This window comes from Entelurus aequoreus, linkage group LG23 (genome assembly GCF_033978785.1).
Source record: "Entelurus aequoreus isolate RoL-2023_Sb linkage group LG23, RoL_Eaeq_v1.1, whole genome shotgun sequence".
NCBI lineage: Eukaryota > Metazoa > Chordata > Actinopteri > Syngnathiformes > Syngnathidae > Entelurus > Entelurus aequoreus.
Window position 1 is genome coordinate 1,304,723 of NC_084753.1, and position 25,000 is coordinate 1,329,722.

At 37.3% G+C, this 25,000-nt stretch overlaps 1 long non-coding RNA gene across 1 annotated transcript in view; it reads left to right on the forward strand.

The window, feature by feature from the left end:
- The window catches only part of LOC133640917 (uncharacterized), a 92,766-nt gene that overhangs the window by 66,871 nt on the left and 895 nt on the right, over positions 1-25,000 (forward strand). The window contains exon 3 of the long non-coding RNA XR_009824219.1: positions 19,840-19,941. This is a non-coding gene — a long non-coding RNA (uncharacterized LOC133640917). The remainder of the gene's footprint in view (positions 1-19,839; positions 19,942-25,000) is intronic.

The following is a 25,000-nucleotide window of genomic DNA, read 5'->3' on the forward strand; positions in this document are numbered from 1 at the left end:
AAACATTAGCTAACCAGAAGGCAATAACAATGTAAACAAAAAACACCTGCTTAAAAGATCTAATACAAATGTCCCTGAGGAATGTAAGGTGGGAGTACTGTAATTACCTAACGTTACATTATTATTTTCCATAACAATTTAGCCCCCTCTACAATATTAACCCGACGTTAAAACAGAACTAGCTATTTATTGATTAGCAATTGCAGAATCATGTAACTTTAGCTTAATGCTAAAAACCCAGGTTACTATCACATTCTGTAACAGACAAATAATTTCATGTAGGCTAACGTTACATACCTGCTACCTCTGTCTTTTTCTCGTTTCTCCTCCTCTTCTTTTCTATTTTTTCTTCCCTGGGCACCTGACAGTTTTGGTCGTTTTGACATCTTGTGTTGGTTTCTAGATGTGGTGACGTCCAAAAAGAGTCATGATATGGGAAGGGAGGGGGCGCACCGTGCGGGGGGAGGAGGGGCGTAATGTTGTAACAAATAATATTTCTATTAAATAGGCTTTACTTTGCATTTTAATTAACTTGGGATTATTTTTTGTATTTAGAAATAATAGTACCAACTTTTTATTTTTTATTTTTTTCTTCTCCAACATTTGTGGCACTGGCGTGGCGCCCCCTGATGGACGGCGCCCTTAGCATTTGCCTATACGGCCTATGCCACGGGCCGGCCCTGGGTTAGGTTGTTACTAACCTTGCTATGGTATCTTAAACCAAATACCACTTAAATATTAACACTGAATTAGTAATCTTACTCCTGATCTTAATCATATTCAATAATTATATCTAACGTACTTACGGTTTACAATTCTGGCAAATTATATAAAAGCATGTGTTAATCACGAAGACCAATATCGAGTCTTAGGTCAGGCTAAATACAAACATTAAATACTAATTAATTATACTGAAAAAAAGGCACTCATACAAATTAATTTCCACACAATTATGTTAGATAAATAAACACGTTTAATAATAAATAATTATAATATATATATGCTCTTTTTATAACTAAACTCAATAAAATGACAGCTTCACCATTTTAGTCATATTTTTTTGCGCTTAAGAAACTTCTCTATGACTTTAGCCACTGGCTTTTGTTTGATATTGTCATGACTGCCACAAGTGGTGGAAAAGTGTATTACAACCGAGCCCATTTGGACCACAGCTGAGAAACACATATTTTTTGGCGGCTCTCTAAGGGAGTGGTTAATCAGAATCAGAATCAGAATCAGAATCAGAATCAGAAATACTTTATTAATCCCCGAGGGGAAATTAAGATTTTCAGCACAATCCCATTCAAGGGCAGACAAACATTACAGGGAGACAGAACAGAATCGCTGACGGGTCTGGCAACTTCCGGCGAGATAGGAGCAGACCCAACAAAGCAACCAAGTGAGCCGATCTATGGCCCATGAGAACCTCTTCAAATTGGCCCGCGAGACGTCATGAGTTCAACAAAGCTTCGCATCGGGGCGTGCTTTCAAATTATACTTAAATACCAGGCGGTTTCTGAATGCTAAATATTTGCCACCATCTTGTGGAAAATGTGAGTAAATTCAATAATCCATGAAAGTACTTTAAAATCATAGCACAGCATTTAGTTTTATGACACAATCCAAACAACCTTCCCTAGTCATGGCGCCAAAAAAATGCAACTAACATAAAGGTCAACACACATAACGCTGCTCACTTATGGCCAGAGATAGGAGCAGACCCAACAAAGCAACCAAGAGAGCCGAACTATGGCCCATGAGAACCTCTTCAAATTGGCCCGCGAGACGTCATGAGTTCAACAAAGCTTCGCATCGCGGCGTGCTTTCAAATTATACTTAAATACCAGGCGGTTTCTGAATGCTAAATATTTGCCACCATCTTGCGGACAATGTGAGTAAATTCAATAATCCATGAAAGTACTTTAAAATAATAGCACAATATTTAGTTTTATGACACAATCCAAACAACCTTCCCTAGTCATAGCCCCAAAAAAATGCAACTAACAATAAGGTCAACACACATAACGCTGCTCACTTATGGCCAGAGATAGGAGCAGACCCAACAAAGCAACCAAGAGAGCCGATCTATGGCCCATGAGAACCTCTTCAAATTGGCCCGCGAGACGTCATGAGTTCAACAAAGCTTCGCATCGCGGCGTGCTTTCAAATTATACTTAAATACCAGACGATTTCTGAATGCTACATATTTGCCACCATCTTGCTTGGATTATTTAATTTACTCACATCAGCAGCGTTACGTCTGTTGACCTTTATGTTAGTTGCATTTTTTTGGCGCCATGACTAGGGAAGGTTGTTTGGATTGTGTCATAAAACTAAATATTGTGCTATTATTTTAAAGTACTTTCATGGATTATTTAATTTACTCACATTGTCATAATATCACAATATCAAACAAAAGCCAGTGAGTAAATTATATAATCCATGAAAGTACTTTAAAATAATAGCACAATATTTAGTTTTATGACACAATCCAAACAACCTTCCCTAGTCATGGTGCCAAAAAAATGCAACTAACATAAAGGTCAACACACATAACGCTGCTCACTTAACATTGGGGATATTATGAAAAACAATTCAAAAGTACACCCGTTTAAATCTATTAGAGTGCATGATGGGAAAATGTAAAACACTCTCCACACGTATCCATGTTTGGCGCATTTTAGCTGCTGATTGATTACAAAACCTTAAGGAAGTAAACAAGGTAGGAGTCAAAAAATAAAATTTTATTTTAATTAAATATCCATCATTTTGATAACATATGTACATTTAATTGTCCCCCGGCCAAATTTGTTTAGGACAATGCGGGCCCCAAATCAAAGAGTTAGGACACCACTGGATTAAACAGTGCAAGCAGCCCATATTATTATTCCTCATACTTAAATTTTTATTATTATAGTTCCCCGCGTTTTCTTACGATAAATACGAGACGGATCGGCCAGCGAACCCCCACATATGTTATACCATCGGAAAGGTCTCACTCGAGACTACGGCGGTACTTTAAGTTGGCAACATTTCGTGTTACCGTGGTGATGCTGTTCACGAATAAATAAAAAAATGGGCCAATTAAATGGGTACCTACCCTTTTAATGGACGATTGCTCTGAGACAAACGCCAAAAAGACGAGATGACCTCCTCTTTTAGCTCAGACATACTTTCACGCAGCTCGGTGCTTAACATCTCATTTTGTTCGCACACATGTCTACTTTTGACACAAGCTAACTGATAGCATGCTAACGTTAGCTTGCTCGCATGCTAACACAGGCGTGATATTTTTCAAGCTAAATTTGCTTCCGTTTACCCCAGAGTCAGATAACTTGGTACGTGACACTTTTTAACTGTTAGCATGCAAACGTTAGCATGCTAGCAAGCTAATATTAGCATGCCGACTTTTTCCCCCCGTTTTTTTTCACTTTTTTATTTACTTCCACACCCATACACCTTACAGCCGTGTTACTTTAGAAGTCCCAGAGAGGGGCCAATTGGCCTTTTTACCTAGAAAACCCACAAGAGGGTCATTTGACCCCTAGTCCCCCCTGTGGACACTCCTTTTGTTATGAAAATGTGGCTGTTAGTGGCACACGGCAGGGGGCCACTTGAGCCTGTGTGGGGGAGGGGACCTTACAGCTCAAGCTTTAGTTCTGAGGTAGGTTGTGTGTGTTTTTGCAAGGATCAACAGAATGAAGGGATCAACACTCTGACATTTATTGTTAAAAAAAATACAAAACAAAACATATTTACAAAGAATGAAAAAGCAACTGTTTTCCCAGTTTTGGTGTGGAGGGTTGTTGCAGAAGCAATTGTTATTTTTGTGTGCCAAAAATAGTTTAAAAAAAAAAATTTACAAAGAAAAAAGCATATTTACAAAGAATGAAAAACCATGTCCATGTAAACGTGACTGACATACATTTGAGCAGTCACTCACAATCCTGGCACTGCCATTGCTCCTTTCGGCATTTCCCACATGTATAATTTTTCTGTCTACCTAGACAAACTGCCCCTAACAGCCTCATTACCATAACAAAATGAGTGATTAGTGTATTCGGGAAAAGCGTCGGGCCAAATGACCCCTCTCTGGGTCTTCTAGGTAGACAGAAAAATGCTGGGACTTCTAGTGTTAATATGTGAGACATGCTAACTGTTAGCACGCCATTTTCAGCACACATGCTGAGTGTTACATTTTAATGTAAGCATGCTAATGTTTTAGGCTAGCTCTATAGCTCATTTTGTACTGTTCCACCTAAAACTCACAGATTCAGACACCATCTTAAAAGTACGGCGACTTCCGACGACCCCCGGCCAGAGGTCCAGGGCACAGATAGCAGGCCCATCAAATTTCCGCACGGAATTTTCTAGTTGTTTATTGTCCCACATCATCGAGAGACAATGTCGCACATTTGGATTGCCTGTACCTTTTTTTTTCCCAGGACAGACGCTACAAACACAGCGTGGCTCGTATCCAACGGCCGCAAGGAAAACCGGCTCGGCTGTCACCAGGTGGCTGTTCTGTGTCAATCAAAGCTACGCGCCTATAAGTCAAGTGCAGGTTAACCTGTCAGTGCCTTCGCCTTGCCAGGATTTCAGAGCCCAGTTGGGAAATTCCAAGTCACTTCGGGCTATGGAGATTTCGGTGATGAACGAATAATAAACACAAAGATACAGGAAAGGGGAACTAGGGACTAACTAGGGAATCGTGGTGAAGGAACGGAGCCGTCGTCAAAGGAAATGTATCATGTTGGAAAAGTCTACAGTGTTTGGAAAGTTGGAGTACATTACATCAACTTGTGAATGACATATGTGCGTGGATGTCCAGGGTGAGTGGAGTGTGTGGATGGTGGAACGGTTAAAATCGGGTGAGAAATGTGGGATATAGAGAGGTTTGTATATTTCCCATTCATTGTCAATGGGGAGAGAATTACCAGGAATTCCAGGAATTTTGGTAAAAGGAAAACATGTTTTACGTTCAATGAATGGGAAGAACAGTGTTGGTGGATGGTTGAAATGGTTGAAATTTGGGTTTAAAAAAATTGAAAAATGTTCCCTTTTATTTGAATAGGACATTTGGAAATTTCAGGGAAAACCGGGAATTTTTTAAAATATTGACATTAGCACAATTGTCTGAGATGATATGAATAGGTCGGTGCTACATTTTTTTAATTGGTTGAAAAATGTTGATGTAGCAACAGTTTGAATTTAAAGGGGTATTACGAGATTCCTGGAATTTCGGGAAAACCGGGATTTTGTACGAAAAGAAAAACGGTGGTTTTGTTGTCCCAACTAAGAAGAAAGTTTTGAAGGTGGAATGGTCAAAAACGGCTGAAAAACCTCAACAAAATTAACTCTGTTGACGATAACTAAAACAAACATTTTTAGTCAACAAAATAAACACTGTTGACGATTACTAAGAGTAAGATTTTTAGTCAACAAAATTAACACTGTTGACGATAACTAAGACGAAGATTTTTAGTCAACAAAATGAACAATGTTGACGCTAACTATGACGAACATTTTAGTCAACAAAATCAACAATGTTGATGATAACTTAGACGAACATTTTTAGTCAACAAAAATTAAACACTGCTGACGATAACTAAGACGAAGATTTTTAGTCAACAAAATGAACACTGTTGACGATAACTATGACGAACATTTAAGTCAACAAAATCAACAATGTTGACGATAACTTAGACGAACATTTTTAGTCAACAAAAATTAAACACTGCTGACGATAACTAACACGAAGATTTTTAGTCAACAAAAATTAAACACTGCTGACGATAACTAAGACGAAGATTTTTAGTCAACAAAATTAACACTGTTGACGATAACTAAGACAAACATTTTTAGTCAACACAAATTTAAACACTGTTGACGACATTAAGAGAAACATTTTTAGTCAACAAAATTAACATTGTTGACGATTACTAAGACAAACATTTTTAGTCAAGAATATTAACACTGTTGATGATAACTAAGACGAAGATCTTTAGTCAAGAAAATTAACACTATTGATGATTACTAAGATGAACATTTTTAGTCAACAAAATTAACACTGTTGACGACAACTAAGACAAACATTTTTAGTCAACAAAATTAACACTGTTGATGATAACTAAGACGAACATTTTTAATCAACAAAATTAACACTGTTGATGATAACTAAGATGAACATTTTTAATCAACAAAATTAACACTGCTGACGATAACTAAGACGAACATTTTTAGTCAACAAAATTAACACTGTTGACGACAACTAAGACAAACATTTTTAGTCAACAAAATTAACACTGTTGATGATAACTATGACGAACATTTTTAATCAACAAAATTAACACTGTTGACGATAACTAAGACGAACATTTTTAGTCAACAAAAATAAAACTGTTGAGGACAACTAAGACAAAAATGTTTAGTCAACCAAATTAACATTGTTGACGATTACTAAGACGAACATTTTTAGTCAACAAAAATAACACTGTTGACGATAACTTAGACAAACATTTTTAGTCAACAAAAAATTAAGCACTGCTAACGATAACTAAGACGAAAATTTTTAGTCAACAAAATGAACAATGTTGACGATAACTAGGACAAACATTTTAGTCAACAAAATTAACAATGTTGACGATAACTTGGACGAACATTTTTAGTCAACAAAAATTAAACACTGCTGACGATAACTAAGACGAAGATTTTTATTCAACAAAATTAACACTGTTGACGATAACTATGACGAACATTTAAGTCAACAAAATCAACAATGTTGACGATAACTTAGACGAACATTTTTAGTCAACAAAAATTAAACACTGCTGACGATAACTAAGACGAAGATTTTTAGTCAACAAAATTAACACTGTTGACGACAACTATGACAAACATTTTTAGTCAACACAAATTTAAACACTGTTGACGACAACTAAGACAAACATTTTTAGTCAACAAAATTAACACTGTTGACGATTACTAAGACAAACATTTTTAGTCAAGAATATTAACACTGTTGATGATAACTAAGACGAAGACCTTTAGTCAAGAAAATTAACACTATTGATGATTACTAAGATGAACATTTTTAGTCAACAAAATTAACACTGTTGACGACAACTAAGACAAACATTTTTAGTCAACAAAATTAACACTGTTGATGATAACTAAGACGAACATTTTTAATCAACAAAATTAACACTGTTGATGATAACTAAGATGAACATTTTTAATCAACAAAATTAACACTGCTGACGATAACTAAGACGAACATTTTTAGTCAACAAAATTAACACTGTTGACGACAACTAAGACAAACATTTTTAGTCAACAAAATTAACACTGTTGATGATAACTATGACGAACATTTTTAATCAACAAAATTAACACTGTTGACGATAACTAAGACGAACATTTTTAGTCAACAAAAATAAAACTGTTGAGGACAACTAAGACAAAAATGTTTAGTCAACCAAATTAACATTGTTGACGATTACTAAGACGAACATTTTTAGTCAACAAAAATAACACTGTTGACGATAACTTAGACAAACATTTTTAGTCAACAAAAAATTAAGCACTGCTAACGATAACTAAGACGAAAATTTTTAGTCAACAAAATGAACAATGTTGACGATAACTAGGACAAACATTTTAGTCAACAAAATTAACAATGTTGACGATAACTTGGACGAACATTTTTAGTCAACAAAAATTAAACACTGCTGACGATAACTAAGACGAAGATTTTTATTCAACAAAATTAACACTGTTGACGATAACTATGACGAACATTTAAGTCAACAAAATCAACAATGTTGACGATAACTTAGACGAACATTTTTAGTCAACAAAAATTAAACACTGCTGACGATAACTAAGACGAAGATTTTTAGTCAACAAAATTAACACTGTTGACGACAACTATGACAAACATTTTTAGTCAACACAAATTTAAACACTGTTGACGACAACTAAGACAAACATTTTTAGTCAACAAAATTAACACTGTTGACGATTACTAAGACAAACATTTTTAGTCAAGAATATTAACACTGTTGATGATAACTAAGACGAAGACCTTTAGTCAAGAAAATTAACACTATTGATGATTACTAAGACGAACATTTTTAGTCAAAAAAATTAACACTGTTGACGATAACTAAGACAAACATTTTTAGTCAACACAAATTTAAACACTGTTGACGACATTAAGACAAACATTTTTAGTCAACAAAATTAACATTGTTGACGATTACTAAGACAAACATTTTTAGTCAAGAATATTAACACTGTTGATGATAACTAAGACGAAGACCTTTAGTCAAGAAAATTAACACTATTGATGATTACTAAGACAAACATTTTTAGTCAAGAATATTAACACTGTTGATGATAACTAAGACGAAGACCTTTAGTCAAGAAAATTAACACTATTGATGATTACTAAGATGAACATTTTTAGTCAACAAAATTAACACTGTTGACGACAACTAAGACAAACATTTTTAGTCAACAAAATTAACACTGTTGATGATAACTAAGACGAACATTTTTAATCAACAAAATTAACACTGTTGATGATAACTAAGACGAACATTTTTAATCAACAAATTTAACACTGCTGATGATAACTAAGATGAACATTTTTAATACAAAAATTAACACTGTTGACGACAACTAAGACAAACATTTTTAGTCAACAAAATTAACACTGTTGATGATAACTAAGACGAACATTTTTAATCAACAAAATTAACACTGTTGATGATAACTAAGACGAACATTTTTAATCAACAAATTTAACACTGCTGATGATAACTAAGATGAACATTTTTAGTCAACACAAATTTAAACACTGTTGACGACAACTAAGACAAACATTTTTAGTCAACAAAATTAACATTGTTGACGATTACTAAGACAAACATTTTTAGTCAAGAATATTAACACTGTTGATGATAACTAAGACTAAGATCTTTAGTCAAGAAAATTAACACTATTGATGATTACTAAGATGAACATTTTTAGTCAACAAAATTAACACTGTTGACGACAACTAAGACAAACATTTTTAGTCAACAAAATTAACACTGTTGACGATAACTAGGACGAACATTTTTAGTCAACAAATTTAACAATGTTGACAATAATTTAGACAAACATTTTTAGTCAACAAAAATGTAAACACTGTTGACGACAACTAAGACAAACATTTTTAATCAAAAAAATTAACACTGTTGACGACAACTAAGACAAACATTTTTGTAAACAAAATTAACATTGTTGATGATAACTAAGATGAACATTTTTAATCAACAAAATGAACAATGTTGACGCTAACTATGACGAACATTTTAGTCAACAAAATCAACAATGTTGATGATAACTTAGACGAACATTTTTAGTCAACAAAAATTAAACACTGCTGACGATAACTAAGACGAAGATTTTTTGTCAACAAAATTAACACTGTTGAAGATAACTATGACGAACATTTAAGTCAACAAAATCGACAATGTTGACGATAACTTAGACGAACATTTTTAGTCAACAAAAATTAAACACTGCTGACGATAACTAAGACGAAGATTTTTAGTCAACAAAATTAACACTGTTGAAGATAACTATGACGAACAGTTAAGTCAACAAAATCAACAATGTTGACGATAACTAAGACGAAGATTTTTAGTCAACAAAATTAACACTGTTGACGATAACTAAGACAAACATTTTTAGTCAACACAAATTTAAACACTGTTGACGACAACTAAGACAAACATTTTTAGTCAACAAAATTAACACTGTTGACGACAACTAAGACAAACATTTTTAGTCAACAAAATTAACACTGTTGATGATAACTAAGACGAACATTTTTAATCAACAAAATTAACACTGTTGATGATAACTAAGACGAACATTTTTAATCAACAAAATTAACACTGTTGACGACAACTAAGACAAACATTTTTAGTCAACAAAATTAACACTGTTGATGATAACTAAGACGAACATTTTTAATCAACAAAATTAACACTGTTGATGATAACTAAGACAAACATTTTTAATCAACAAAATTAACACTGTTGATGATAACTAAGACGAACATTTTTAATCAACAAAATTAACACTGTTGACGATAACTAAGACGAACATTTTTAGTCAACAAAATTAACACTGTTGAGGACAACTAAGACAAAAATGTTTAGTCAACCAAATTAACATTGTTGACGATTACTAAGACGAACATTTTTAGTCAACAAAAATAACACTGTTGACGATAACTTAGACAAACATTTTTAGTCAACAAAAAATTAAGCACTTCTAACGATAACTAAGACGAAAATTTTTAGTCAACAAAATGAACAATGTTGACGATAACTAGGACAAACATTTTAGTCAACAAAATTAACAATGTTGACGATAACTTAGACGAACATTTTTAGTCAACAAAAATTAAACACTGCTGACGATAACTAAGACGAAGATTTTTAGTCAACAAAATTAACACTGTTGACGATAACTATGACGAACATTTAAGTCAACAAAATCAACAATGTTGACGATAACTTAGACGAACATTTTTAGTCAACAAAAATTAAACACTGCTGACGATAACTAAGACGAATATTTTTAGTCAACAAAATTAACACTGTTGACGATAACTAAGACACACATTTTTAGTCAACACAAATTTAAACACTGTTGACGACAACTAAGACAAACATTTTTAGTTAACAAAATTAACATTGACAAACATTTTTAGTCAAGAATATTAACACTGTTGATGATAACTAAGACTAAGATCTTTAGTCAAGAAAATTAACACTATTGATGATTACTAAGATGAACATTTTTAGTCAACAAAATTAACACTGTTGACGACAACTAAGACAAACATTTTTAGTCAACAAAATTAACACTGTTGATGATAACTAAGACGAACATTTTTAATCAACAAAATTAACACTGTTGATGATAACTAAGATGAACATTTTTAATCAACAAAATTAACACTGTTGACGATAACTGAGACAAACATTTTTAGTCAACAAAATTAACACTGTTGATGATAACTAAGACGAACATTTTTAATCAACAAAATTAACACTGTTGACGATAACTAAGACAAACATTTTTAGTCAACAAAAAATTAAGCACTGCTAACGATAACTAAGACGAAAATTTTTAGTCAACAAAATGAACAATGTTGACGATAACTAGGACAAACATTTTAGTCAACAAAATCAACAATGTTGATGATAACTTAGACGAACATTTTTAGTCAAAAAAAATTAAACACTGCTGACGATAACTTAGACGAACATTTTTAGTCAACAAAAATTAAACACTGCTGACGATAACTAAGACGAATATTTTTAGTCAACAAAATTAACACTGTTGACGATAACTAAGACAAACATTTTTAGTCAACACAAATTTAAACATTGTTGACGACATTAAGACAAACATTTTTAGTCAACAAAATTAACATTGTTGACGATTACTAAGACAAACATTTTTAGTCAAGAATATTAACACTGTTGATGATAATTAAGACTAAGATCTTTAGTCAAGAAAATTAACACAATTGATGATTACTAAGATGAACATTTTTAGTCAACAAAATTAACACTGTTGACGACAACTAAAACGAACATTTTTAGTCAACAAAATTAACACTGTTGATGATAACTAAGACAAACATTTTTAATCAACAAAATTAACACTGTTGATGATAACTAAGATGCACATTTTTAATCAACAAAATTAACACTGTTGACGATAACTAAGACAAACATTTTTAGTCAACAAAATTAACACTGTTGAGGACAACTAAGACAAAAATGTTTAGTCAACCAAATTAACATTGTTGACGATTACTAAGACGAACATTTTTAGTCAACAAAAATAACACTGTTGACGATAACTTAGACAAACATTTTTAGTCAACAAAAAATTAAGCACTGCTAACGATAACTAAGACGAACATTTTTTAGTCAACAAAATGAACAATGTTGACGATAACTAGGACAAACATTTTAGTCAACAAAATTAACAATGTTGACGATAACTTAGACAAACATTTTTAGTCAACAACAATGTAAACACTGTTGATGACAACTAAGACCAACATTTTTAGTCAACAAAATGAACCTTGTTGACGGTTACTAAGACAAACATTTTTATCGTTGTCTTTAGACTGAGCTTTACACCAGAAGTGTAAGTGTCGTTCCGTCTCCGAGCCGTCCATAGGGTTTCTACTCGTATGGGTTCTTAATTCATCACTCCAAGCAACGTTTGTAAGTTTTACAATACAACTAAAACAATTCATACTTACTAAACCGTCCCATGTGTGAGCCAGTCTGCCCCACAACAAATGTTGGTTCAAACTGCAAGAACGTGAAAACGTGCAAAATGTAAAGAATCAAATTTGACAATAAAAACTACCGTAATTTCCGGACTATAAGCCGCTACTTTTTCCCCTCGTTCTGGTCCCTGCGGCTTATACAAGGGTGCGGCTTATTTACGGCCTGTTCTTCTCCGACACCGACGAAGAGGATTTCGGTGGTTTTAGTACGCAGGAGGAAGACGATGACACAATGATTAAAGACTGACTTGTCATATACCGGTAGGCTGGTTATTTTGATAACGTACAGGCGAGCACTTTGTATTACTTTGCACCGTTGTAATATTTGTACTCTGCACGAATGCTGTTCGCCATGTCAAAGATGTGAAAGTTTGATTGAATGATTGAAATATTTATTGTTAATAAATGGGAGGCTTTGCGTTCCCAAACAGTCATCTCTGTCCCGACAATCCCCTCCGTGGTAGCAGGAACCCCTATATACTACGCTAATTACACATCAAAACCCTGCGGCTTATAGTCGGGTGCGGCTTATATATGGAGCAATCTGTATTTTCCCCTGAATTTAGCTGGTGCGGCTTATAGTCAGGTGCGGCTTATAGTCCGGAAATTACGGTATGTGAAAGACAGCTGTAGTTTGTTCATACATTTAATTTCATCTTTTTTTTTTCTATGTATACTTATTCTCTATAGAATGTTTAAATTGTCTGAAATAAATAAATCACATTTATGGGAAAAAAATGCTTCTATTTTCGTATTATTTGGTTTTGGACCGAATTACAAGCGTAAACTTAGGTACCATTGTCGATATTTGGAGTATTTAAATATGGTAAAAAAAAAATGTGTTGTTGAAACTTATCTGATCATCACAATATTAAAATGAATCATTACGTAATCGCTTGGATCATAACAATTTTCGGAACATGTGACTCCCAACACCGATGTCTCGCAAGTCAAGATTTTCTCAACCTTAGATGGTTAATTTTTGACTCATACATTATTGTGACAGACTTCCACTGTCGACCGGGTTCCATGGACCACCAAGCACAGACATTACCTCGAGCAGGGTTGTGACTTTGTTTATTTTGTCAAATAAACCTTAGTGCAGGTCGCTTTTCAGCTCCTCTTCTCTGCTCGCTCTTTGGTTCGCTTTTCAGCCTCCCTCGTCTTCGTCTGCGTCTCCCGCTTGGTCGCTTCCGCTCCTCATTCGCTGCTGGCTCTCCAACTCCTTCTGCACCGTCGTTCTCGGCTTCCACCCTTTTACACACTGGGAGGGGGAATTACACAATTGTGCGCAGCCGGGCGATCCACGCATCTGATGTTTGTTACGGCAACGATCCTGACGCGCCCCGCTTCGCCGCTGGCCCGCCGGCCAAGCCTCTTCGCCTCCTCGCCGCCATCTCGGGGTCGGCCCCGGCGTGCCCTGCCTCGCTGTCGGTCTGCCGGCCACGCCTCACCACAATTATATTTTATGTTTGTCATCTACAACCTTGAGAGCTTTGTTTTGTTTGATTACTATGAGCTCAATAATGAATTCAATCAATTTACTGCAAATTCCGGACTCCAAGCCGCTACTTTTTTCCTACGCTTTGGACCCTGTGGTTTATTAAACGGTGCAGCTAATTAATTGATTTTTATTTGCTGACGGTCATAATGCAAATAGTTTAAAAAAAAAACTAAACAATTAAGCAAATACACTAAGTTGGTGTGTTAATGTTGGTGCAATGGTGCCATCTTTTGGATGAGTTTGCTCACCGCAGGTGCTGCGTCGCCCTTCTGTTTGGACTGAGCTTGTGTTTTTGAGCCGTCCATAGCATTTTTACTCATTTGGATTCTTCATTCATCACTCCAAGCAACGTTTGTAAGTTTTACAATATAACTAAAACAATTCTTACTTACTAAACCGTCCCATGTGTGATATCTGTAGGACTGTTTTTATTCATATTTGTACGTGTTATCATTTTCTGAAGCTAACGCTGTTAGCATTAGCTATTACGCTAACATTTTTACAAGTGTCAATGTGAGTATTATTAACTTACAATGGCATTCTTTTTGTATTGTTTCAGTTTCACCAATACCTGAGTAAATTCACCAAAACATCACCGTGGAGTTATCGAGTCTGTTCAGTTGATTGGAGAGCTAGTTTGTGCATTACGATGACTTCTGTTTTGTTTGATCAGCCGTTTTACTGCCGTGTCACAGCCACTGTTTGGAAACACATAAGGTATGTAAACAAACATTTACAAAATATCTCTGTGTAAGTAATTAAATTCACAACGTATATATCTGCGGCTTATAGTCCAGTGCGGCTAATACATAGAAACAATATTGTTTTCATCTAAAATTTAGTGGGTGTGGCTTATATGCAGGTGCGCTCTTTACTCCGGAACATACGGTAAGTTTAGTTTACTGCAACTGCTTACGGTGTCCTAAGGAGATGTTCCCGAACAGACTGAAGGGCAGAACCAAACCGGAGTTTGTAGAATCAGCAATGATATCCTGATGACATGTTGTTGTTTTGGGTGTTAGTCCAGAGGGGGAACATAATGGACGATGTTCACTTTCAGACCCGAGACAATGACGGATGAGTTCTTTCACCAGAGACCTATCTCTGATTGTTGGGGGTCAAACACGCTCGTTCCAGGCGTTGAACTCGGCCGCCTACAAATAGAACTTGCCAATCAATTAAATACCCAAGGAATATGGTGTGCTTACGTCTGAAAACTTCATTTTTATGCATACTTGCCAACCTTGAGACCTCCAATATCGGGAGGTGGGGGGGTAGGGGGTGGGGGGGGTTGGTTGGGGGCGGGGGGCGTGGTTGGGGGCGTGGTTATTTACAGCGAGAATTCACCAACTCGAGTATTTCATATATATATATATATATATATATATATATATATATATATATATATATATATATATATATATATATATATATATATGTATATATGTTTGAAATACTTGACATTCAGTGAATTCTAGCTAGATATATTTATTTATTTTATTTACATAAAAGAAATACTTGAATTTCAGTGTTCCTGTGGCTATCCATTAGATGGCAGTATTGTCCTGTTTAACTTCTCCGTTCATGATGAGTATATCATTTCGGCCACCGTGTTCAATGGAGCAGTCTGTTCTACATATTTACAGGCAACATACACCTTCCCCTTCGAACTGTCCTGGATGAACTGAAATTCTTGTTTCCATTCGTTTGAATTCGTTAGGCAAGCTGTTTATATCGTGGGAAAGCGGACGTGAGAACAGGCTGTCCCCACTCAGTCTCAGGTCCGCATTGAGCTGGAGGGGGCGTGGCCTCCAGCTCCGGCTGAATACCGGGAGTTTGTCGGGAGAAAATCTCTGCCGGGAGGTTGTCGGGAGAGGCGCTGAATACCGGGATTCTCCCGCTAAAAACGGGAGGGTTGGCAAGTATGTTTTTATGAGAAACAAGGGGATGCATAAACTCCGTGACGAAAATATTAGGAACTTGAAACGTGCTTTGAAAATTCGGCAGGTTACAAAAAAATATCGGAATTTCAATAATAGGCCAGTAAAAACCAGTAAAAGTGTTTTTAAGAAAAATTAAAACTAGGCTTATCAGTCATTTTAACAGGTCAATTTATTTGAGTAAAACTAAATTTAGATGACCATTAAACGACAATGACTTAGGCCTTTTTTTACACTGAATTATTTTCGTTCTGCCCACATGTGACCAGTATCGGATTTAAATCATGTCATTGTGAACAGTGCAATTCAAAATCTCTCAAATACTTTTCGTATGTGGATACAAATCGGATATGTATCCGAGGACCGCGACAGCAGTCCGAACAATCGGTCTTCAAAATGATTCGCCAAAGTAGACGGTAGATAAATGGTGAGAGTGAAATGTTTTAGGAACTTCCGCCGCTCCCGTCTCCGACTGCTCGCTTGCAAGTTCTTCGGAGCAAACATCAAAGCAAATGTCCCGCAAACTTTCGAGAACATAAAAATGTATAATAATCCTCCTTCGAAAATGTGAACTTTAAATACACAAAATCCATGAAATTGGAACCATTCCGTCATGACGTCACATATGCACGCGGGTCGGATTAGGTCATTCTGGCCCGCCGGACATTCCAAAATATTTTTTTTAGATCTTTAAGATGTAAAGTGTAGCTGCCATTATGATGTGCAGCCATGTTTTCTAAACACCGTGAGTCTTCTACTATACTACACTACCGTTCAAAAGTTTGGGGTCACCCAAACAATTTTGTGGAATAGCCTTCATTTCTAAGAACAAGAATAGACTGTCGAGTTTCAGATGAAAGTTCTCTTTTTCTGGCCATTTTGAGCGTTTAATTGACCCCACAAATGTGATGCTCCAGAAACTCAATCTGCTCAAAGGAAGGTCCGTTTTGTAGCTTCTGTAACGAGCTAAACTGTTTTCAGATGTGTGAACATGATTGCGCAAGGGTTTTCTAATCATCAATTAGCCTTCCGAGCCAATGAGCAAACACATTGTACCATTAGAACACTGGAGTGATAGTTGCTGGAAATGGGTCTATGTAGATATTGCACCAAAAACCAGACATTTGCAGCTAGAATAGTCATTTACCACATTAGCAATGTATAGAGTGTATTTCTTTAAAGTTAAGACTAGTTTAAAGTTATCTTCATTGAAAAGTACAGTCGTTTTCCTTCAAAAAGAAGGACATTTCAATGTGACCCCAAACTTTTGAACGGTAGTGTAAGTATTTCAATGCTTGGAATCTGCGCTTTTGCATGATATTTTAGTGACTGGTGTTGTCCTGATACCAATATTATTTTGATACTTTTCGATACTTTTCTAAATAAAGGGGACCAGAAAAAATGGCATTATTGGCTTTATTTTAACAAAGAATCTTAGGGTGTGGCGGACCGGTACTTTTCAGAGGCGGTATGGTACCAAATATGATTCATTCATTCTTAGAGAAAAACGTAATTTAAAATATTTGTTTGCACGTACAACACTTAAGACCTTCAATATATCAGTATGTGGAATGAAATGATGGAATGGATTAAGCAAAGCAATCAAACAATGTACTAATATGATCCACTTCAAGAAACTCTTCAAACTTAAAGTGTTTACAAAGTACAAAGAAGAAGAACCATGACAAACATTCTCAATTTATTTCATCCATCCATTCATTCATTCTTAAAGTAATCTCACTTATCTCATCATATGAAATATGACTTACCTCACCAATTATTATTATTAAATTCTTACTATTATTTATTTATTTATTCTTATTGTGATTACTTATGGAGTTTATTGTGAAAAAATTGTGAACAGGAAGTGAACAAAAAGTTTTGCAACTGTTATGTAAAGAAAAGGGGGTAGGATTAAATAAACTCTGCTTCCTCCTACTCCTTTTCGAACATGTTGAAAAGAAACTGGAAATTGTGATGTATCATGTTGTATGCTTGCATGTTCCAAATAAACTCAAACTCAAACTCAAACTCATTAGTATCGCGGTACTATACTAATACCCGTATACCGTACAACCCTACTAGTTACTATGGTAATCTACGTCACAGCAGCTCAGTGTGGGTGGGGAGCGTTTCCACAGAGGGTTTCCAGAGCCTGAAATGTGGGTGTCAGGGTCAGACGCGGAAGGAGATTTTTACAAGAAAGTTCTAAAGCTTAGCGATGTATCAGATATATCAGATTGTAGATGTTTTTTGGTTTTTTACCCTTCGCGTTCATACTTCGCTGTGTTTGTTGCATTTGGCTTGATTGTAAAATATGTCGATTGACAGGGGGTGTGACGTTCATATGTTGTCAATATTCAGGGTTTTATCGTTCATAGAAAAAAATACAATTCCATTCCTTTGTTAAGGTGGCCTGGCATAACATTTTCAGCATTCAATCAGACTTTATTGTGAGGTTTTGTATTAGTTTTCCTAAAAATAGATATATACCGGCCCCCGGACACATTTATTTCTCTAAATGTGGCCCCCGAGTCCAAATAATTGCCCAGGCCTGGATTAGGTTCATGTTAGACATTTTTTTGTGATGTAAAATTACTACCTAAAAAGATCGGATTTGACATAAAAAAAAAAAAAAAACCTGAATTGGACATCCTAACCTGCCGTGTGAACGTAACTTATGACAAAAACAAAATGGTGTCAAGTATAACACTGAACGAGAATCCAAATTGAATTGAATCGTGAGAATACGTACAATAAAATATTAAAGATTTTGAATTGTTTTCATTGTTCTACCCGTGAATATTATCATATATTCTCTCACTGCAAATAACAAAGCAAAAATGTGTCAAAGGATACTGTAAATTCCAGACTATTATCAGATTTTCCTACGCTTTGATACCTGCTGCTTATAAAACGGTGCGGCAAATGTATGGATTTATTTTTTATTTTTTTTGCTGACGGCCATAAAGTAAATAGTTTTAATTATCCAATCAATTTTGTATCGCTTTTCCCTTTCGTGGTCACGGGCGGGGGGTGGAGTCAATCGCGGAATGCACGCAAATACACTCAAATGGTGTGTTAAGCACCATCTTTTGGACGAGTTTGCTTCCTGTAGGTGCTGCTCCCTGAATGCCTCAAAGTATATCTTGCTGTTTAAAGCTTTGAACCAAAACTACAAGTGCCGTTCCATCTTCTAGCCGTCCATAGCGTTTCTACTCTAAGGATTCTTCATTCATCACTCCAAGCAACGTTTGTAAGTTGTACAATATAACTAAATCAATTCTTACTTACTAAAGCATCCTATGTGTGATGTCTATAAGAGTGTGCGTTTCCATGCGTATTTGTACGTGCTATCGTAATGTAATCAAGCTAGCATCGTTAGCATTAGCTAATATGCTAACACGTTTATTAATGTCTGTGTTACTATTATTAACTTACAATGGCATTCTTTTTGAGGTGGCGACTTGCCCAAGGTGTACTCCGCCTACCGCCTGGATGCAGCTGAGATAGACTCCAGCACCCCCCGCACCCCTGAAAGGGACAAGCGGTAGAAAATGACAAATGACAAAGCAAAAAGGTGTCAAAGAATACCGTAAATTCTCAAATATAAACATGTTTTCCTTCGCTTTGACACCTGCTGCTTATAAAACGGTGCGGCTAATCTATGGATCACCATCTTTTGGACGAGTTTGCTTCCTGAATGCCTCAAATTATTTCCTGCTGTTTAAAGCTTTGAACCGAAACTACAAATGCCGTTCCGCCTTCTAGCCATCCATAGCGTTTTTACTCGCATGGGTTCCTCATTCATCACTCCAAGCGACGTTTGTAAGTTTTGCAATATAATTAAAACAATTGTTACTTACTAAACCGTCTGTAGGAGTGTTCTCATGTGTACATGCTATTGTAATATAATCAAGTTAGCGTCGTTAGCATTAGCTAATATGCTAACATGTTTATGAGAGTCTGTGTTAGTATTATTAACTGACAATGGCATTCTTTTCGTATTGTTTCAGTTTCACAAATTCCTGAGTAAAGTAGCTGATGACGACGACTTCTGTTTTGTTTGATCGACCGTTTTACTGCCGTGTTACAGACACCGTTTGGAAACAATTAAGGTATGTATATAAACATTCACAGGATATTCCCGAGTAAATAACCCATTTCACAACATGTATAAATCTGTGGCTTTTCGTCCGGTGCGGCTAATATATGGAAAATGTGTTTTCTTTTAAAATGTAGTGGGTGCGGCTTATATACCGGTGCGCTCTATAGTCCGGGAAATACGGTAAAACTTGTGACTTCATTTCTGTTTGTGCTTCCTTGTTTTGTGTGTATTTCCTATCAGTGCTCTTCTTTTTGGTTCTATTTCCTGCGTGTCCCGCAGAGCGCTGTTTTTCTCCTCACCTGCTGTTGATTGGCAGCCGGTCAGCTGCCAATCTGCATGTTTCTATGTATGCCTGTCTCGCGCGCTCCTCAGTGCTCGAGGACTGACTTTATGTTTGGACCTCATATCAATCAATCAATCAATGTTTATTTATATAGCCCTAAATCACAAGTGTCTCAAAGGGCTGTACAAGCCACAACGACATCCTCGGTACAGAGCCCACATACGGGCAAGGAAAAACTCACCCCAGTGGGACGTCGGTGAATGACTATGAGAAACCTTGGAGAGGACCGCATATGTGGGTAACCCCCCCCCTCTAGGGGAGACCGAAAGCAACGGATGTCGAGTGGGTCTGACATAACATTGTGAAAGTCCAGTCCACAGTGGATCCAACACATCAGCGGGAGTCCAGTCCACAGCGGGGCCAACAGGAAACCATCCCGAGCGGAGACGGGTCAGCAGCGCAGAGATGTCCCCAACCGATGCACAGGCTAGTGGTCCACCCGGGGTCCCGACTCTGGACAGCCAGCACTTCATCCATGGCCACCGGACCTATGCGACTCCCCCTCGCAAGGGACAGGGGAGAAGAGGAGAGAAGAAAAGAAACGGCAGATCAACTGGTCTAAAAAAGGGGGGGTCTATTTAAAGGCTAGATTATACAAATGAGTTTTAAGATGGGACTTAAATGCTTCTACTGAGGTAGCATCTCTAACTGTTACCGGGAGGGCATTCCAGAGTACTGGAGCCCGAATAGAAAACGCTCTATAGCCCGCAGACTTTTTTTTGGCTCTGGGAATCACTAATAAGCCGGAGTTCTTTGAACGCAGATTTCTTGTCGGGACATATGGTACAATACAATCGGCGAGATAGGCTGGAGCTAAACCGTGCAATATTTTATACGTAAGTAGTAAAACCTTAAAGTCGCATCTTAAGTGCACAGGAAGCCAGTGCAAGTGAGCCAGTATAGGCGTAATATGATCAAACTTTCTTGTTTTTGTCAAAAGCCTTGCAGCCGCATTTTGTACCAACTGTAATCTTTTAATGCTAGACATAGGGAGGCCCGAAAATAATACGTTACAGTAATCGAGACGAGACGTAACGAACGCATGAATAATGATCTCAGCGTCGCTAGTGGACAAGATGGAACGAATTTTAGCGATATTACGGAGATGAAAGAAGGCCGTTTTAGTAACACTCTTAATGTGTGACTCAAACGAGAGAATTGGGTCGAAGATAATACCCAGATTCTTTACCGAGTCTCCTTGTTTAATTGTTTGGTTGTCAAATGTTAAGGTGGTATTATTAAATAGATGTTGGTGTCTAGCAGGACCGATAATCAGCATTTCCGTTTTCTTAGCGTTGAGTTGCAAAAAGTTAGCGGACATCCATTGTTTAATTTCATTAAGACACGCCTCCAGCTGACTACAGTCCGGCGTGTTGGTCAGCTTTAGGGGCATGTAGAGTTGGGTGTCATCAGCATAACAGTGAAAGCTAACACCGTACTTGCGTATGATGTCACCCAGCGGCAGCATGTAAATACTAAAGAGTGCAGGGCCAAGAACCGAACCCTGGGGAACTCCGCACGTTACCTTGACATAGTCCGAGGTCACATTGTTATGGGAGACGCACTGCATCCTGTCAGTAAGATAAGAGTTAAACCAAGACAAGGCTAAGTCTGACATACCAATACGTGTTTTGATACGCTCTAATAAAATATTATGATCGACGGTATCGAAAGCGGCGCTGAGATCAAGAAGCAGCAACATAGATGACGCATCAGAATCCATCGTTAGCAATAGATCATTAGTCATTTTTGCGAGGGCTGTCTCCGTAGAGTGATTTGCCCTGAAACCGGATTGAAAAGGTTCACAGAGATTGTTAGTCACTAAGTGTTCATTTAGCTGCTGTGCAACAGTTTTTTCGAGAATTTTGGAAATAAACGGAAGGTGGGAGACCGGTCGGTAGTTTACCATGAGGTCAGGATCGAGGTTAGGTCTTTTGAGCAGAGGATGAATAACCGCTTTTTTGAATGCTAGGGGAACAGTGCCGGAGGAAAGTGATAAGTTTATAATATTTAACACTGATGGACCTAATAATACAAACAGTTCCTTGATAAGTTTCCCAGGAAGTGGGTCAAGTAAACATGTTGTTTGTTTTATCCCACTTACACGCTGTAATAATTCCTCTAATGTTATTTCATCAAAAATAGAGAGACTATTTTGGAGGGCAGTGTCCGTCGTATATACAGTCGTATTTGTGTTAATAGAACCCAGTTGTAGCTGGGATGCGTTGTCTTTAATCTCCTTTCTAATGAGTTCAATTTTCTTATTAAAGAAATTCATAAAATCATCTGCCGAGTGGGTGGAGCTACTGGGAGGAGTCCCTTGTTGGGTTAGCGATGCTACTGTACTAAACAGAAATTTAGGATCGTTTTTGTTGAGGCGGATGAGATTTGAGTAGTATTTAGCTTTAGCTAAGGTAAGCATGCGTTTATAAGTTATTAAACTATCACTCCATGCTTGATGGAAAACCTCAAGTTTAGTCGCGCGCCATTTGCGTTCCAGTTTTCTACATGATAATTTATGAGCTCTAATTTCTTCTGTAAACCATGGGGTGCGCCTTTTAGGGGCCCTTTTTTGCTTTAGCGGTGCTATACTATCAATAATTTCGCGCAAGGCATCGTCAAAGTTGTTAGTGAGTTTATCAATAGAGCCGACATAATTTGGGAATGGTGCTATTACCGAAGGCAGTAGGTCAGCAAGAGTCATCGTTGTGGCAGCATTAATGTTGCGGCCGCTATAGCAGTTATTATTATTATTAGCTTGTTGACAAAGAGTCAAAACTTCAAATTTTATAAGGTAATGATCGGACATTACTTTAGTATATGGAAGTATCATAACTTTGGAGGTGGTGACACCCCTGACAAGCACTAGATCTATTGTATTACCGTTGCGATGCGTGGGTTCATGTATTATTTGTGTAAGACCACAGCTATCAATTATGGTTTGGAGCGCCACGCACTGAGGGTCCGATGGGGTATTCATATGGATATTAAAGTCCCCCATTATGATTATATTGTCGGCGTGCGTCACTAGATCAGCAACGAACTCTGAGAATTCACTGATAAAGTCCGAATAGGGCCCAGGGGGGCGGTAGATAACAGCCAGGTCGAGAGGTAGCGGTGTGACGGACCTCATAGTAAGCACCTCAAACGATTTATATTTATTATTTAGGTTAGGGGTAAGGTTGAAATTTTCATTGTATATTAGTGCGACACCCCCTCCCCTTTTAAGAGGGCGGGCAACATGCGCATTCGTATAGTTAGGAGGAGATGCCTCATTGAGCGCAAAAAATTCGTCCGGTTTGAGCCAGGTTTCGCTAAGACCAATGACGTTAAGATTGTTGTCTCTAATGACCTCATTAACCAATAACGCCTTGGGAGACAATGATCTTATGTTTAAAAAGCCCATATTATAGGTATTGGGCTGTTTTGACGAGTTTTTGTTAAGATTATCCGTAGTGGCAATATTAACAATGTTGCGTTTATTATGCGTAGTGCACTTTAAATAGTTTCGACCATATCTAGGAATTGATATGACGGGAATTTTCCGATTGTTTGCTTGGTGCTGCAATAGACTGGACATATCATAATTTGCCACCTCAGTAGAATGCATGTCCACCTCTGACACAGACACAACAGAAAAAACATTATGTGAATTGTGTATTATTCTAAGAGAATTGCTATGCGTACATGGATTATCCAGCCTGGCGCTGGCTAGTTCTAGCTTAACTGACTCCTCACCCGGACTAACAGACATTGTAATTGCCTGTGACCGGGCTTGCTCTAGTGTAGTCAGTCAAGTGAGACTTAAATAGTAGTCTATGTTTCTAGACAGGATGATGGCGCCTTCCTGGTTAGGGTGAAGGCCGTCTCTCATCAGCAAGCCTGGTTTGCCCCAGAAAGAGGGCCAGTTATCAATAAACGTTAGTCCCTGCGTCCTACAGTAGCTAGCCAACCACTTGTTAAGCGAGACTAATCTGCTATATCTCTCATCATTGCCTCTCGCAGGCAGGGGGCCAGAGACAATTACTCGATGCCTGGACATCTTTCTGGCGAGATCACAAGTCCTGGCTATGTTTCTCTTTGTAATCTCTGACTGTCTCATTCTAGTGTCATTGGAGCCAACGTGTACAACTATATTCGCATAATTAGTGGTGCGATTAGCCTGTCGTACGTGTTTACTAGGCCTGTTGCGAGTTAGCTCCCTAAGATTAGCTTCAATGTCAGGTGCTCTGGCCCCGGGGATACACTTTATTGTGGCTGGTTTGCTAAGCTTTATGTTTCGGGTGATGGAGTCCCCTATAACTAAGGTGTGGTGCCCGGTAGACTGGGGTGTAGGACTAGCTAAAGAGCTAAATCTATTATGCGTCTCAACCGGTACACCGTAGCTTGTAGGCCGCTTAGGACTGCTACAAGCTGGGCTAGTTAGCTCGCTACAGCTAACGCTAGCAGATGTGTCCGCAACATCTAAAGTTACGACATTACTCTGCTCTAACTGGCGGACACGGCCCTCTAGCAGAGCCAACCTCTCCGTGAGTATGGTGCAAGACGCACAGGAAGCCATTACTCACAGTGTTTTCTGTCACCGAGTGAAGTTCCTGCTGTCCTCAGGGAAGTGGTCGCGGTCTGTAGGAGTAGCTTCTTACTGACCGGCGCTGCCTTTCTCCGCGCTAGCTTAGCAGCTGGCTAGCTGAGGAAAGGGTGGTGGGACAGAGATCGGGTGATTTGC